Source organism: Mya arenaria, chromosome 1, assembly GCF_026914265.1.
Source record: "Mya arenaria isolate MELC-2E11 chromosome 1, ASM2691426v1".
NCBI classification, from domain to species: Eukaryota; Metazoa; Mollusca; class Bivalvia; order Myida; family Myidae; genus Mya; species Mya arenaria.
The window spans coordinates 15,131,057-15,148,212 of record NC_069122.1 but is presented as its reverse complement, the minus strand read 5'-3'; the positions used below and the strand labels follow the sequence as shown (position 1 = coordinate 15,148,212).

Below are 17,156 nucleotides of genomic sequence, written 5' to 3'. Positions count from 1 at the left end.
TGAAGGGTTGGTATACTTCTGTAAGGGCAATCAACAAATCAACAAATCGATCCGGTGACCCAAAACTATACAAATGTGCATTCATATTAACAATAACCTGTGTTAAATTATACTGATAATAAAATATGTTACCTTTGACCATTCATATACATTTGACATTATGCAGTTGCAATGCGATCTGTATGAGACAAAAAATGGGGAAAAGGTTTTTGTTATCCATGCTTATTAGTCATTTGTTTCAGCTTTAGTCACTGTACTGTCAGCTTAGTCAAAAGCTAACATTATTATAATGGAATGTGTTGCCAGATATATATTTTTTCAGTCCAGAGCCTTCATAAGTTTGGACTAGATTGACGCTAAAATCAGTCAATAGTAAAACCTTTGTTTTATTTTACCAGTTAAAACACTCAGTAACACCAGCTTGATGTCAGATATCACCCTTGTAATTGCAAAGCCCATTAGTGTCAAGATCAGATCAATATTTGTCTTGAAATCCGCAACAGTTGTTCAAGTGCCTATAACTGCTCATCAGCAGGTCATAAAACGAAGCTTCAAGATTGAAGGAAAAGGTCTAGAAATTAAGAAATTTGCGGAGGGATATAATTAACCAATAAGCAACAATCCAGAATGTGATTTAACAATATGACTATTAAAATGTGAAATAAAGTGATTTTGACTGAACTGTTTAGGATACACAACTTTGATAGTCTGCTTAAATTTTTGTTGAACTTTATCAGTTAATTGAAACTAATTCCCACATTATTTAGCTGAAATCAATAATGGATTATCTCGGAATATCTTTAGAAAACATTTCTTTGGAAGATGTCATTGATGAAGAAACCAACACATTAGGAATATCCCTTGAGGAAATGGAAACCTCTTTAAATCCTCAGGTACTTTACATGTTTTACTCAAATATTCTTATATAAATAACTCTACTTATGTAAAGCAGTTAACCTTTATGTCGTAAAGGCGGATTAAAAGCAATGTTTGTATTGAATATACCAGCATGGAATTTATCTTAATGCTCAATTTAGATTAACATTATATTTTATAATGCTACGTAATTCCATTTACTAATATAACGATATTTGATCAAACTGTATTAAGTACATGAATATGTATGATGTATGCTTAACACAGTTAATTGTTTTTTAAGACTATTATAATTATTATAATATTTGACCTTTCAGGATTTGTCAAAGCATATCTTTGAGTTTGATGATGAATTTATCTTCAGCCTAAAGGTAAACTGTTGTTTTTTTGTTATTTAATAAATGCATACTGCCAGTGACGTTTATAGTTTGTTTGAGTGATTTAGACTATCAATGTGTGTATTTAGATCAACAATTTTGTTTACATTTTATTCACAACTCATTGTCTGCCTACCTCTTCTGATTTCTTTATCAGATGGATGTCAAAAGTTGTATTGTTTCGGAGTATTCATTACCTGTTGTTATCTGTAGAAATCGAAAGGTCATACAGACTTTTACAAACTTTTATTTGTATGCAATAGAACGGAACGGGTGTATTTTAGCTATAATGGCATTATTTCAACTTTAAAATATTTAATTGTTTACTGCGCAATTTACTTTCACTTTTGGTTTTAAGTGTCTGCAGTATGATTGTTGTTTAAGGGTCATTGCTTTTAAACTTTAATAAACATAATAAACAAATCAGTTACACTGACGTTCTCAGACTCGTCATTTTTATTTATTTAAGTAAATCAAAGTTTCAAAAATTACAAAAGAACTATTTCAGTATAAAGTTAAGCACATTTCAGCTTTTCATATTTCCAGCGCAGGAGTATGTTTTGCAATTTGTATTTACTTTACGCATGCGATTTTCTTCGGTTAATCATATACATTAGTATCGGCGCAAAGGCGCTATTTTATTATATGCGCATGGAATTCATGTTAATGGAATGCGCATTATATTATTGTGATCTTTTGTTCATTAATGCTCTATAGAGTTTTTATTATTCACCCAATACCGTGATTCAGAGGCATACTTGAAATTAAGAAATGGCTGAGTGTTTGATAATCAGAACTTTGAACGATTTGTTCCTGTTTCTCCTGCATTACCCGGCTAATTCGGTGCCAGACTATTAAGGTCGTTGGTTTGAATCCCGGTAGGAAAATACGACTTTGTTTTATACGGTTCCATAATAAAGGCGGTTGGCCTACTTGTTTATTACCCGGGACTCAGTCATTGAGAGGGATAATTGATATAATCGATGGACATTTTCAGTTCAATCGATGTAAAATAGAAAAAAGAAATACTTAGTATCATGAAGCTTTTGAAGTGAAATTTAAAAACACATGATTCAGAAATATTTAGCTCGTATTTATTAAACAAGTATTGCATTCTTGAAAGGAGTATTCTCCCACGTTACAAGGTGCAGTTATTTATGTTATGCTGTTGATATGTTTTCCTATTGCCCTCTCAGGTATGCAATATTTTTTAAAATGTAATTAAATATGATTCTTCAATTCACAACGTGTATTACATTTACATTCATTAAATGTTATTTGCATGCATTTACTAAACGTATAAAGGTATACTTTTTTCAATAATTATGTATATATGCACATTTATGAAACCATCATGTTGTTACTATTTATTTAGTTATACATTTTTTATAACTGATGTGATTCTTTAAAGGATGTAGGAGCTAATGTTTGCACAATCAAAGCATTCCAGAAATTGACTTTTACAAGTTACACAATAACAAAATGATTAACATAGGTTATCGGCCTCATGTGTCTGATACATACGGTGGAACATAACTGCTGTCAGATAATCTGTTAACGTCTGCGAGTTGTTCGTGTTAACCACTTAATTATGCGATAATTATCAAGCTATCTAGTTAATAGAAACTGTTCTCTGTAAGATAAATATAACAATACTAAAAAATGGCTTCAAAGTGCTCGGAACTGCCACCTTTTTCCCTTTTAGCTGCATAAACAGGTTATCTAGTTATGGTTAGCGAATTCCACTTAATTAGGAACATAATTACCGGCAGATAACATTCGTGTTACCACATATTTATAAATGCATTTTGGCCTTTAGCTTCAACTGGTTATCTAGTAAGTGTTTATGAATTCCATTAAGTAAGTACATTCTAACTGGTTAACAAGATACGATTCATGTTACCAGTTATTGTTTTGATTATTTCATGGATCATTTTCAATGTGCCCATATCAAACAGTCCTACAGTTTATGCCAGGTTTCTGGATTTTGGTCCATTTTCGAAGCCTCACTTCACAGCCAGGTGTTTATTATGCATGTAATTGAGATAACCAATTTCTGTCAGCAGGGGCCCATTAACCACTCTTCCCTGGTCAGTTTTGGGGTCAGAAGGATATTTATCAGAGAACATCTTCAGTACGATTTCTGCACTAAAATTCACGATGACTATAGAAAAGCAATTTATATCATTTACTTTAGTTTTAAACTATTTATGAAAATGAAAAAACCCATAAACATTGATTCCATAGCAAAGAAATGAAACATTGAAGTAAATAAAAAAATATATTCAGTCTTATCGTTTGATTTAATTTCGAACGGAATAACTTTATACATGGGATTTTTATTTATACTTTTCATTAAGATAACGTTAGCTGTCTACTTACTACAAAAGTATCAATATCAACCCTATTAAACCCAATGAAATGTACAATTGAATGAAATGGATATTTAGGTTTTATAAAATATAATTTATGACTAACAGTGTTATATCTAACAGTGTCAATAATGTAGTTATAATGAAGTTTGTTATATATGGTTATATCTAAAGAATATGTTTTTCGCAATTTTCACAACAAATGAAAATTAATACTTTCTTTTGCTGCATTTTTGGAACAAGAAAAGAATACTGCAACCTTGATGCATTGCTATTTTTTCACTTTAGGATGATTACGCGTAATTCAACCGTATTAAATCATAGCAACATTATCCAATTGCTAACAGTCTCATAATTATAAAGTCTAAAGTTTGTAAACTCTGAAGTCATCACTTGGATTGAGATTCGTATGTTTTCCTGTGAAATACTTTTTTGATTAAATTATAATAACTCTGGTTTTACTAAGTGCAGTGGGAAACGAAACCCGAGAAATATATATTTTCTCCATATTATTTTCTCTTTGCGAAAAAGAAAATATATGTATATTAAAGCATCTTATAATAGGGTAATAACTTATTATTAGTGCGTTTTGATTAGGGAGATGGAATTCGACTAAAGACGCACGAGGCGCTTACTGACTGAAATCAATATCTTAAAACATCAACAACAGTTGAATAAGACATTCCGGATCAACATTTTATTAATATATATATCAATGGTTTAAATCACTTAAAAGATACATGATTTCGTAATAAATGTTACATTCATGACAAACTTGTTTTATGACGTCATTTAAACATTGCACAATGATACTTGATGGGCGTCAGTATAGTGGATTTTGGACTACCGTATATAATAATAATAATAATAATAATAATAATAATAATAATAACTATGATATACAAAATTTATACAAAAGCATTCGATAATAATACTATTTTAATAATCAAGATAGCGAAAGTTGAAATACCAAGAAAAACCTCCTAACATAAAATGGCCCAAATCTCAAGACAAGAATAGCTATTACTCTCAAATTAGTCAGGCAAACAGCTCCTAGCAGGGAAAGGGTCAAGTGGTCAGTTTACAGTTATGTTAGATTAGTTCCACTGATAAGCCCGAGCATCAGCTTGATGCTCAGTAGCGGCATTAACTATAGGACTGCAAGTGTTCATAACCTCGTGTAAAGTGGTCAATATGTTTATAAATATATGCCTTTGTGCGGTTAAACTGAAAACTACTTTTCTACAAGGGTTAGAATTTTAATATTTTAGTAAGTACCATTGGCATGTAGATTGCCGTTATCCTAAGGTAGTTGGCGAAAAATAAAAATTAGCTTGTGCCATTAAACTAACTCCATTGCGCTCTACAATTCAGATAAATTGCCTCCCATTTACTCCTCATTTTGAGAAAAAGGCTAATCAGTCCATGAAATCACCATGAAATTGTACCAGTCAATTAATTACCACTTTGTGGGCCATCCTGCTGGGCTGTTGAATGTGTGTATTCCCAGATGATCTTTGTTTTGACTGATACTGCAGTGTTAAGCTTGTGGTGAGTTATTGCATGTATCAAAATGATCTTGAGAATGGGGTAAATATTTGCATACATAGAGAAGTGGCCTACACTAATTGATAAATTAAAAGTTAAAACTGAAATCACAATGTTTTCATTACAGTTCTTGAAATTGATAAAGGGACCTCTAAGTCATTTTTTTCGTATCATTTCTTTATCAGCCTAACTGGCGATAGCTTGTGTTCGGTCTTCAATTTTGTCATACGAGGTCGTATTTAAAATGAGTTGACTTGGGCGTGTGGGGATATTCATGACATTTAGTGATAGCTCTTATTATTAAAAATATATAATATCCCACAAAAAGAGATCATTCTAAACTGTTTATGTAAGTATAATGGTATACAACAAAATTCTTCAACTTAAAAGTTCAAGTTAACTGAATCAAATGAAATTTAATGAACGACAAAAAAAGTTAAAAATAAGATGTACAGCTCGTTTGAAACATGTGCATTGGAATTGAATACCAGCTGGGCAGTCAGGAGTATTTATAAGACTGTGGCTTATATGTTGCTTCAGATCATTATCACAGAAATGTTGATAAGCAGTGACCCTGTGTAACCTTTATTAGAATGATAAGTTTGGAAGGCACAAACTCTTGACATTATATTTTATTTTGCACATAAAGAAGTAAAACTGGAAAAAAGTCATGATACAATACTAACATGACGGTTTAATTCAGGAGTCCGATGAACCATTGGCTGTTGTTAGTCCAGAGGAACCCACACAGCCACTTCATACATCAACACCAAAGAAACCCATACATGTATGTATTCAACTGCCTGCAAAAATGGGAAAATTTGCTGCAGAAGACTGTACTTTTTACAATTAAGTTACCCTATAAAGTCATGTATTTTTTTTTAAATAATAAAGAACAATAAACAAATAGATCATATTTATGCACCGTGTTAAATTTTAATTGCTTAAAAAAACAGTTCATAGATATGTTATCAATTATAATTATTTTTAAGACAAGTAAAACAGGAAAAGGCAGACCAGTTCATATTTATGCACCGTGTTAAATTTTAATTGCTTGTAAAAAAAGTTCATAGATAATGTTTAATCAATTATAATTATTTTTCAGACAAGTAAAACAGGAAAAGGCAGACCAGTTCGGAGGTTATTAAAGCTAAAGAAAACAGGGGAAGTGCAACGTCTACAGCCATGTAGGAGATGAAGTTTTCATAGCAATGTATCCCAGAGCCAGATCATCAGGGCTAGAGAAAAAGTATAGACGAAGGATTTCAACTATAGAGTTGACTGGATGTTGGAAAAGTTTGAAGAATCCCCGAATTGTTTTGGTTATGTTACCAAACCTTTCAAGATTTAGTTGGTAATATTCCCAGAAATATATTTAACTCTGTCAATAAATGTGAGCTGGTTAAGCTCTGCGATTATGTTAAAGAATCAGTATGTATTCGTAATGTTATTCCTAATAATTATTATTATTATTATCAATTTAGTTCATCTTCTGATACTGCTGCCTTTACGTCAATATATTTGTGTCTTTCACCATAGCACTAACCATGTACAAGCATTTGATATCAAAAACCTAAGTGTATGTGTTTAGAAAATGTTCTGATGTATATGACTTAAAAACGTCTGTTCTGTTCTTTTCTGTCTTTTTTTTAAATCATAATATGCGAAATTCCACACTTGTATTTAAAATAATTATTGTCGAATTGTAAAATTGCAAGAGACATACCTGTAATACTGAAATAACATTCTAGTAGGTTTAAACAACCAGGAATATGTAATCTATGTCGTTCTATCAATCAACACTTATAAGAGTCAAACGTCATGGTCATATCTCATATTCGCCAATAAAATGTTGTCGTATTTACTTATTCCCTTCTAAGAGGACACATTTTATCTGCAAATATCTGTTATCATCTAAACACGATTGAACACTTTGTCTACTATCCTCACACTTTGAATGGTCATAATCTTTAAACTGCCTTAAAGTCATCCAATGGCCATGACCAATCAGCTGTCATTTAAGTTCATGCATATTTCGATTGTTCAAATAATCCTGACAACATGGCGCTCAGGGGATGGTGGGGATTAATGTTTGACAAACACCTCTTATTATAAAATGTTTATATTTTTATTGGAAATATTATCAAACATTTGCGAATATTGCATGTTTTAGAAATGTTTAGAACAATTTTAGTCATACTATAGATTATTCTGGGAATATTACAAACATGCTGAAAAACCTGCTGTTAATTTTAATACTATGCAATGAAGATTTTGGTAATATTCCCAGAATAATTCATGTCCTACAGCAGCCCACGTGGAGTTTTTTCTTTTGGATTATTTTATGTCAATTCATCTTTTGATATGCCCAAAAAAGTTTTGGTAATGTTACCAAATATTTCAAGATAATATAATTGTATTCAGGATGAATTTGAGAACGATAACGGAAAATGTTCGTAATTCATTTTGGGAATATTACCAAATATTTGTGACTATTCCTAGTTTAAGAATGATATTGAAAATCTCTCGGCATAATATGGATTATTTTGGGAATGTTCTCAAAAATGTTGAAAACCCCAGTTTTCAATACTATACTATGAACTATTTGGTCCTACAAAAACTATTTGTGGAGTTTTCAAAGGCTTTTTGTTAAATTAGTTTGTTTCAGTTCATCTGGTAATATTCTCAAATAATTTTGGTAATGTTACCAAATACCACGATCAAATTGGTAATATTCCCAGAAAACCTGGACATTTTATTCAGAATCCTGGAAGAAAATGTTCATCATTTATTTTGGGAATATTACCAAATATGTATGACTTTTCATAGTTGAAGAATATTTTTAAAATCTCTGGGCATAATATCGATAGTTTTGGGAATGTTCCCAAAAATGTTAAAACGCCCACTACAACTTTAAATACTATACTATGAAATGTTTGGTAATATTCCAGAAAGGTTTTGGTAATGTTACCAGAAATTTCAAGATTAACTTTGGTAATATTCCCAGAAAACCTGGACGTTATTTCCAAGACGAATTTTAGAATGTTAGCCGAAAATGTTCATAATTCAGAAAAATACCCCCTAGTTTTTATTAACTTTTAGAAAACCTCTCAACAAACTATGGATACTTTTGGTAATATTACCAGAAATGTTAAAAATACACCATAACTCTTCAATACTATATTACAAAGTGTTTGAAAATATTTTCAAAATGTTTTGGTAATGTAACCAAGTTTTCAAGATCAAATTGGTAATATTCCCAGAAAACCTGAACATTATGTTCAGAATCCTAGCAGAAAATGTTCATCACTTATTTTGGGAATATTACCAAATATTTGTGACTTTTCATAGTTGAAGAATATTTTAGAAAATCTCTCGGCATAGTATGGATTATTTTGGGAATGTTCCCACAAATGTTGAAACCCCCACCATAACTCTTCAATGATATATTACTAAGTGTTTGGAAATATTTTCAAAATGTTTTGGTAATGATACCAAATTTTCAAGATCAAATTGGTAATATTCCCAGAAAACCTGGACATTATATTCAGAATCCTAGCAGAAAATGTTCATCACTTATTTTGGGAATATTACCAAATATTTGTGACTTTTCATAGCTGAAAATAGTTTAGAAAATCTCTCGGCATAGTATGGATTTTTTGGGAATGTTCCCACAAAAGTTGAAACCCCCACCACAACTTTCAATACTATACTACAAAGTGTTTGGAAATATTTTCAAAATGTTTTGGTAATGTTACCAAATTTTCAAGATCAAATTGGTAATATTCCCAGAAAACCTGGACATTAAATTCAGATTCCTAGCAGAAAATGTTTATCTTTTTTTGGGGGGGAATATTACCAAATATTTGTGACTTTTCATAGTTGAAGAATATTTTAGAAAATCTCTCGGCATAGTATCGATTATTTTGGGAATGTTCCCACAAATGTTGAAACCCCCACCACAACTTTCAATACTATACTACAAAGTGTTAGGAATTATTTTCAAAATGTTTTGGTAATGTTACCAAATTTTCAAGATCAAATTGGTAATATTTCCAGAAAACCTGGACATTAAATTTAGAATCCTAGCAGAAAATGTTCATCATTTTTTTTTGGAATATTACCAAATAATTGTGACTTTTCATAGTTGAAGAATATTTTAGAAAATCTCTCGGCGTGGTATCGATTATTTTGGGAATATTCCAACAAATGTTGAAACCCCCACCACAACTTTCAATACTATACTACAAAGTGTTTGGAAATATTTTCAAAATGTTTTGGTAATGTTACCAAATTTTCAAGATCAAATTGGTAATATTCCCAGAAAACCTGGCATACTATGGATACTTTTGGGAATATTACCAGAAATGTTGAAAACCACACTATAACTCTTCAATGCCATACTATAAAGTGTTTGGTAATATTCCCAAAAATATTTCTCATCCTACAGAAATGCTTTGAGAACATTACAAAGGGTTTCTGTTGAATAAAAATGTTACCATGCTGAAAAGGGAAAGTTGCGTTTTCCCTTTTCATTTTGCGGTTTGTTAATAGTAGATCACAATAAATCTTTTTGGCACTCACCAGTCATTTAATATTTTTTGCGATTAAATATACGGTTACAAACTTATTATCAGTAATAAATATTTTCCATAAATGCATTATTTAGTTTGTAATAGAGGTCTATCACTCAAAAACTAGGTCTGTTATATATGTGTACGTATTGATTTTGAATAAGAGTGTCACTTAAAAATAAAACTCCTTATCGTTATCAACAGATTGCATGATTCTACAGTATGTAAAACACTTGAATTGTTACAAGAACTGAGGAATCTTTCTAGAAGAGGTTTATTTTACAAACAGTTATCGTACCTTAGGTTACTGACTGATGTAGTGTAGCATCTATATCAAGTGCACCAATTAATTATCGCGATAATTTCTTATGACATGTATGTCTGCATATCTTCCTACTTAGCTGTTATTCATATATGTTATATATAGCCATAGGTTATGTTGGTAATGCAGGATATATTAAGTTTGATGCAAAACAGCTTTTAATACATTATTATATTGAACTCATTTGACATTGATACTCGGAACATAGCAAAAGCATATGATTTGTGTACAGATAAAAATATGGAAATTTTGGCGTTTTGTTTAGCTAGGGAATTCGTGGCTACATAGCTATTACTTATAAAAGCATTTTATACAGGCAGATATTTTATTATCATCTGTACAAAAATGTTATGTTTTTTTTCTGTTTTGACCATTAAAGTCGAATGAGTTAAATATAATAGTGAATTAAAAAAACAAAAACAACAACAACTGATTTTGGATAATTCTTTATTGTGTTCCTTAAATGTATATCCTGGTTTTTAAGTTGCTGCCATCTTTTTCCATTCAATTAGCGTTTGTACTTATTTGTCAACCAATGAGAATTGAGAATTTTTCAACTTTTTGGCAGTTTATATTCTATAAAACAAATTGTCTGTTTCGTCTTATGCTTTTACATTTGTTGTCGATCACGTGAAGTCATAGAACAGTGTATAGTTCTCTGTCATCGCTGACTATCATTGGCTACTTAGTCCCCAGGCTCATGCCTCCGCCAATCAAATCATCGGACATATAATATAATTTAAAAGAGCTCTGAAGACCCAAAAGATTAACCAAAAGTTTCCTTTGTGTCATTTATTGGTTTTATTAAGTGAGTTATTTAGAAGCTTGCGCTTGCTAATATAGAGTAATTCGCCTGCCCATTCTTGCTGAGACCTAAAAATGTTTACACACTTTTTGTCTTCTAAACGCTAAGACGTCGTTCGGCTGCGCTCGGGCTACTGGCTATATCGCTTAGAAGACCGAAACAAAACTCACTAACTATAAATTAGTGAAATTACCATTATCAATAAATTGATGCCAAGATGTCATACAACAAAGGGTCACGAACTTAACATACCTTGACCTCAAAATGTTAGTAGTGTTTGTCCCAAAACGTTTACGAATTTGCTTTTTCTGTCTGTACACCCACTTCGAATTAAACTGGTACATACATGTATGCCAAAAAGGACATAGCTATTAACCAAATATTTTGTCTGTGTTACCATTGATGTGGATGATGAATTAGACTTTGTTTTTGCTTACTTTGCTTATTCCTATTTAAACAATAATTATAGGAAAGATGTTACGTAAGACCATCTGTTTTTGAGTATTTACAGCTGTACAACTTAAAGGCGCACTCTCACACACTGATCGTTTTAACAACTTTTGAGTTTCAATTCGGCCATTTTTATCGAAAACAACCTCGGATGTATATAGACGGTTTACATAGTCAGAAAACGGTACAGTTAAGTCCGCTCCAATTAGATCGCGTAGTAACTTAATTTATCAGTTAAACTTAATGACTTAACTCTTGCGAATCTTAATAATGTTTGCAATAATACACTTCACTGGCAATCAATTGAAACTTAGATCAATCAATACAAGCTAAAACACTAAATTGAATTACTGATATAATAAAAATAAATACGAACTACTTCTACTGATGTACCTGCATACATCCGGGTTGTTTTCGATATAAATGGCCGAGGAGCTCCTAATGTTGAGGGATTTTTTCTTGGAATGAGCCATATTTTGCGTTAACGTCTGAAAACCGGTGATACAAGACTGCTGACAAAATATCAGTTCGCAATTTTTAATATTTACGTTTGAAAATGTATGTTTCATGGCTAAAAGCGTTACTTACGCTTTGAGGAAAATAAAATTTTAGGCAGTTTTCCAAACGACTGAGATCTGATCTATTGTAAGTCATCTTATATGACTGAAATGAAAATACTGATGCAAAAATCAGATGATTCTGAGACTCAAAAAAATGAAGAACTTGTCAAATCGGATAAACATTGAGAGTGCAGCTTTAACGATCAAATAATAGAAATGAAACAATGTATGTTTGCTAGGATTCTCTTTACGAAAGATTAACTAGTCTTTAATGTTTGACCATAGTGTCGTCTTCAATTGTTCATCCTCTGATTTAAATATAGATTTTAAAAATAATAATACATACGCTTTCAAGTATTACATGAAATTTTTAATGGTTATGGATTTTTTACATTCTATATACACGTTAACGTAATTTATTGTAAACATGTGTGTTGTTGACTATTTACAACATTTTTCAAATCAGAAATCAACGATACGTTTGTCTGTCTGTCTGCCTGCCTGTCTGTGTTTGGCATCAATTTCTAAAAATATTATATTATTCTTACGATTGTGAAAAATGGGATATATTTTTGAACATTTGCGAAAAAAATGTGAATTTGTGGAGTGTTTTGTTTAATACACATTTCTGTCTATATAAGTTGATAAAAAGAATGCCAATTAACCTTAACGAAAATCAACATAAAAGTTGATCTAAAGTGTATGTGAACACAATTTGAGGGTTAAGATATTTCGGTAATCAGAGTCTCAATTAATTACGATCACATTAAAAAATGATTAAACTTTGCTATATTGGTACACTGTGTTATCGAACGTACGGATTGGACTTCAATTAAGACTATCAATAATTACTGATAGGGCACGAATACTTAACCAGTATTACTTAGTTGTGACCAAAATGCTGCATAGTATAGGTTGATGAAAAAAAGTATATCGTTTTTAACTCATTTGACTGAAATGATCAAAACAAAACGAGAACGCATGTGATTTAAGTGCAGATTGAAAATATTAGCGATGTTTTTGCGCTAATTTACTGGGGATTTTGTGGCCACGTAGCTTTATTTTAAGGCTGATATGTTTTATATGTACCTAAATCATATATGCTCTTTTTTAAGGTCAAATGAGGTAAACATGATAATGCATTAAAAATGATTTTTTTTTACATCAACCTATATTGTGCGCATATTTAAACATGTAAAAGACATATACAACATTATCTTGCAATACTTTTGGCTGTATACACTTCATACTGATTCCGTTTTATGCGATCAACATCACATAATATTATCATGAAGACAATTGCATCACTCCATTTAACCGGCCAATAAAATCGTCTATTGGCCTCCAATAAGTTCCATAAGTCAATAAGATAATATTATGTAAAAACTCAATGACTAAGAAGTGTTCGCTGGCTTCGCTTCAAAGGTTCATTCTCTTTGTTGACCTGTTTATTTGTTAATAGTTATCAATAAAGAATTAATAGCCGGTTGCATCAAGACTTTTATAAGCGCATCTTATTAACCATCCACATTATAGCGAAACATATCGACGAAAAAGTTTGTTCAAAAGTATGTTTAAGCTACCCACAGAACATCAACAAATAAATGTTTACAACTTCGTTTCAATGTTTACAAATTATTCCCAAATTACAAATTGTGTTTGAAGATGCACCCTTACTCCCAAATAAGATGTACCGCCATTAATATAATTATTTTAATTGACCGAAAAAGGTTAATACATATCGATATGGTTTGTATGAAAGATACAGTGTTTCATTTAAAAGATAGGTGCAGAAAACATGGTATTTCTACCTTATGAGACGATAGTTGATCACTGTATATATTTTAGCACTCATGAATCATTTAATATTTGTGCGTGTTCAGCTATAAAAAATGGTTACAGTCTTGTTATTATTTATCAATATTTTCCATAAATGCATCATTTAGTAAGAAGTTAAATGTTTATGATTCAAAATTTATGATTGTTATACATGTGTTCGATTGATTTTAAACACGAGTGTCACTTTGAAAGTTTCATAAAATCTTATTAAGTCGAATGTCACTGTGGTTTATGGATATTTTTACGAAATGCACTTCAATTTACAAACATTTTTTTCAGATACAATTTATATTTGATTACATCAAAATTGCAGCTCAAGGACAATTGATAATTTTAATAATGCACAGTATGTTCTAGTATGCATATTAACGATGGTAAAAACAATGTTAATTGAGCGGTGCGCATGTTGTATTATTGTTGTTATTAACTTTATTACACACCGAAACTAGGATTCATTTATCGTAAACTGTGGTCAGCCATTCTTTGCCCCCTTACCGTTCAAATAATTTCGGGTCTTTATACCGTTCAAAGATCTTAGGAATTTTATACAATTCACAAAACTTTGGATCTTTATACCATTCAAAGATCTTCGGATCTTTATACAGTTCAAAGAACTTCGGATCTTTATACCGCTCAAAGAACTTCAGACCTCAATACCGCTCGGAGAATTTTGGTATCTTTATTCTTATTTTATTTTCACGTGTTTTAATTAAATATTATTTATGGTAAAGACGATGTTGAAAAAATCGTACTTATATCATCGTAACAATACATAATTCAGAAATCCATTTTCGATTACTTCCCATTTGATGATCGATTATGCTTTTCCATATCTATTCGATTATCAATTAAAAAATGTGTCCGGTTTTCAAACACTACCTTCATATTTATTTGAGTACCGTTCTAACTTTGTGACTTACCTCTGTAAATAATTTATAATGTCCAAACGAAGGCAATCACGGGAAAATGACTTATAAAGTATTTTTTTACACCCAAAACATCATTTGAAATAACTGGCATCGCGTACTCACAACACATTAAAGCTAATGTAATCAATTGCTATTTTTCATAAATTAATATATACGTTCTTTTATTCTAACACTACAGCCATAATAATAATGTAATTCTATAGATTCACTAGGCAACACATCGCAAAAAACGTCAAAAACAAAACTGAGTTGCCTTCGGGAAACGGCCGCGCGGTCTGTGCTTGCAAGCTGCCTCTCAATCGGCCGTTGGGGATGGTGAAATGTTACTCACCTATGTCAGTATAGGTTAAACACGCTGCCTCTCATTAACTAGGGGGCTGTTATTGGTATCGTTCATTTTAGAGAAGTTGACGTTATGTTTGTAAGGTATGCGCTTTTATGTTTAAGTTTATGTTAATCGTCAAAACCAATTCTCGAAACCAATTTAAATACTTTGAGATAACCAAAAAAAGAAAGCGTGTAATTGACCCAACTCATTCCCAAAAAGTTCGGCATAACCGGAATATCGAGATAACAGTTGATATATCGAGTTTGACTGTATTTCAGTAAACCAGTATTCTAAAACATGTAAAGCGGTAAATATAAACGGAGTTAGTAGGTAGTTTACACAATATAATGTAGACCACTAAAAAGTTACGGGTTGTTAGTATTTACCTACACATGATAAAAGTTTATCATGCCACTATTTTTGTAAGTATATAGTAGCAACCATGAATCATTATGTTAAACAAGATCATCATTCCATTACAACCAAATGTTTAATATATTAGAAAGAAATCATCAAAAACTGTAGATTTAATTTTTCAAATTTTGCTCTCATCAGCGGCTTTCAAATCCGTCGGTTAAAATGCGCATTTAATATAACGTTCTTTTCTCTAAACAGAAACGAAAGTTAAGATTTTCTTTAGAAACGACGCAAAACAGGGCGGCACACGGACATGCAAATATCGAAATAATAATTTGCAATTTTAAGACTGTTAGTAGTCAAATTCTACGTTTACTTCCACCACCTGAAGGATTTTCAGATAATAAAAAACTTAAAAGAAATAAAAACACCAATACATCAATCACAGACACAGTTATCTCCCCTGATAACCAAAACAGATATCTGCTGTAATTCAGCTATGAAATCTGCTTTGTTAAAAATAGTTCACACATTTTTTCTAACATTTCGATTATTCAAGGTTAATGAAGGCTGACACCCAATCTTTACGTGATATCTATCAATGGTCATGGTAATTTCCAATCTTTATCTATGTATCACGTGATATCTATCCATGGTCATGTTAATTTCCAAACTTTATCTATGTATCACGTGATATCTATCAATGGTGATGGTAATTTCCAATCTTTATCTATGTATCACCAGATATCTATCAACGGTCATGGTAATTTCCAATCTTTATCTATTTATCACGTGATATCTTTCAATGGTCATGGTAATTTCCAATCTTTGTCTATGTATCACGTGATATCTCTCAATGGTCATGGTAATTTCCAATCTTTATCTATGTATCACGTGATATCTATCAATGGTCATGTTAATTTCCAATCTTTATCTATGTATCACGTGATATCTATCAACGGTCATGGTAATTTCCAATCTTTATCTATGTATCACCAGATATCTATCAATGGTCATGGTAATTTCCAATCTTTATCTATGTATCACGTGATATATATCAATGGTCATGGTAATTTCCAATCTTTATCTATGTATATCGTGATATCTATCAATGGTCATGTTAATTTCCAATCTTTATCTATGTATCACGTGATATCCATCAATGGTCATGTTAATTTCCAATCTTTATCTATGTATCACCAGATATCTATCAATGGTCAAAGTAATTTCCAATCTTTATCTATGTATCACGTGATATCTATCAATGGTCATGTTAATTTTCAATCTTTATCTATGTATCACGGTGATATCTATCAATGGTCATGTTAATTTCCAATCTTTATCTATGTATCACTAGATATCTATCAATGATCATGTTAATTTCCAATCTTTATCTATGTATCACGTGATATCTATCAATGGTCATGTTAATTTCCAATCTTTATCTATGTATCACGTGATATCTCTCCATGGTCATGTTAATTTCCAATCTTTATCTATGTATCACGTGATATCTCTCCATGGTCATGTTAATTTCCAATCTTTATCTATGTATCACGTGATCTCTATCAATGGTCATGTTAATTTCCAATCTTTGTCTATGTATCACGTGATATCTATCAATGGTCATGTTAATTTTCAATCTTTGTATATGTATCACCAGATATCTATCAATGGTCATGTTATTTTCCAATCTTTGTCTATGTATCACCAGATATCTATCAATGGTCAAAGTAATTTCCAATCTTTATCTATGTATCACGTGATATCTATCCATGGTCATGTTAATTTCCAATCTTTGTCTATGTATCACCAGATA

At 31.2% G+C, this 17,156-nt stretch overlaps 1 long non-coding RNA gene across 1 annotated transcript; it reads left to right on the top strand.

The window, feature by feature from the left end:
- Window positions 1–1,193: 1,193 nt before the first annotated feature.
- LOC128229392 (uncharacterized) lies at window positions 1,194–6,313 on the top strand. Its single transcript, XR_008260089.1, has 3 exons — window positions 1,194–1,247; window positions 5,877–5,960; window positions 6,279–6,313. It is a non-coding gene; the product is annotated as an uncharacterized LOC128229392 (long non-coding RNA).
- The last annotated feature ends 10,843 nt before the right edge of the window (window positions 6,314–17,156 follow it).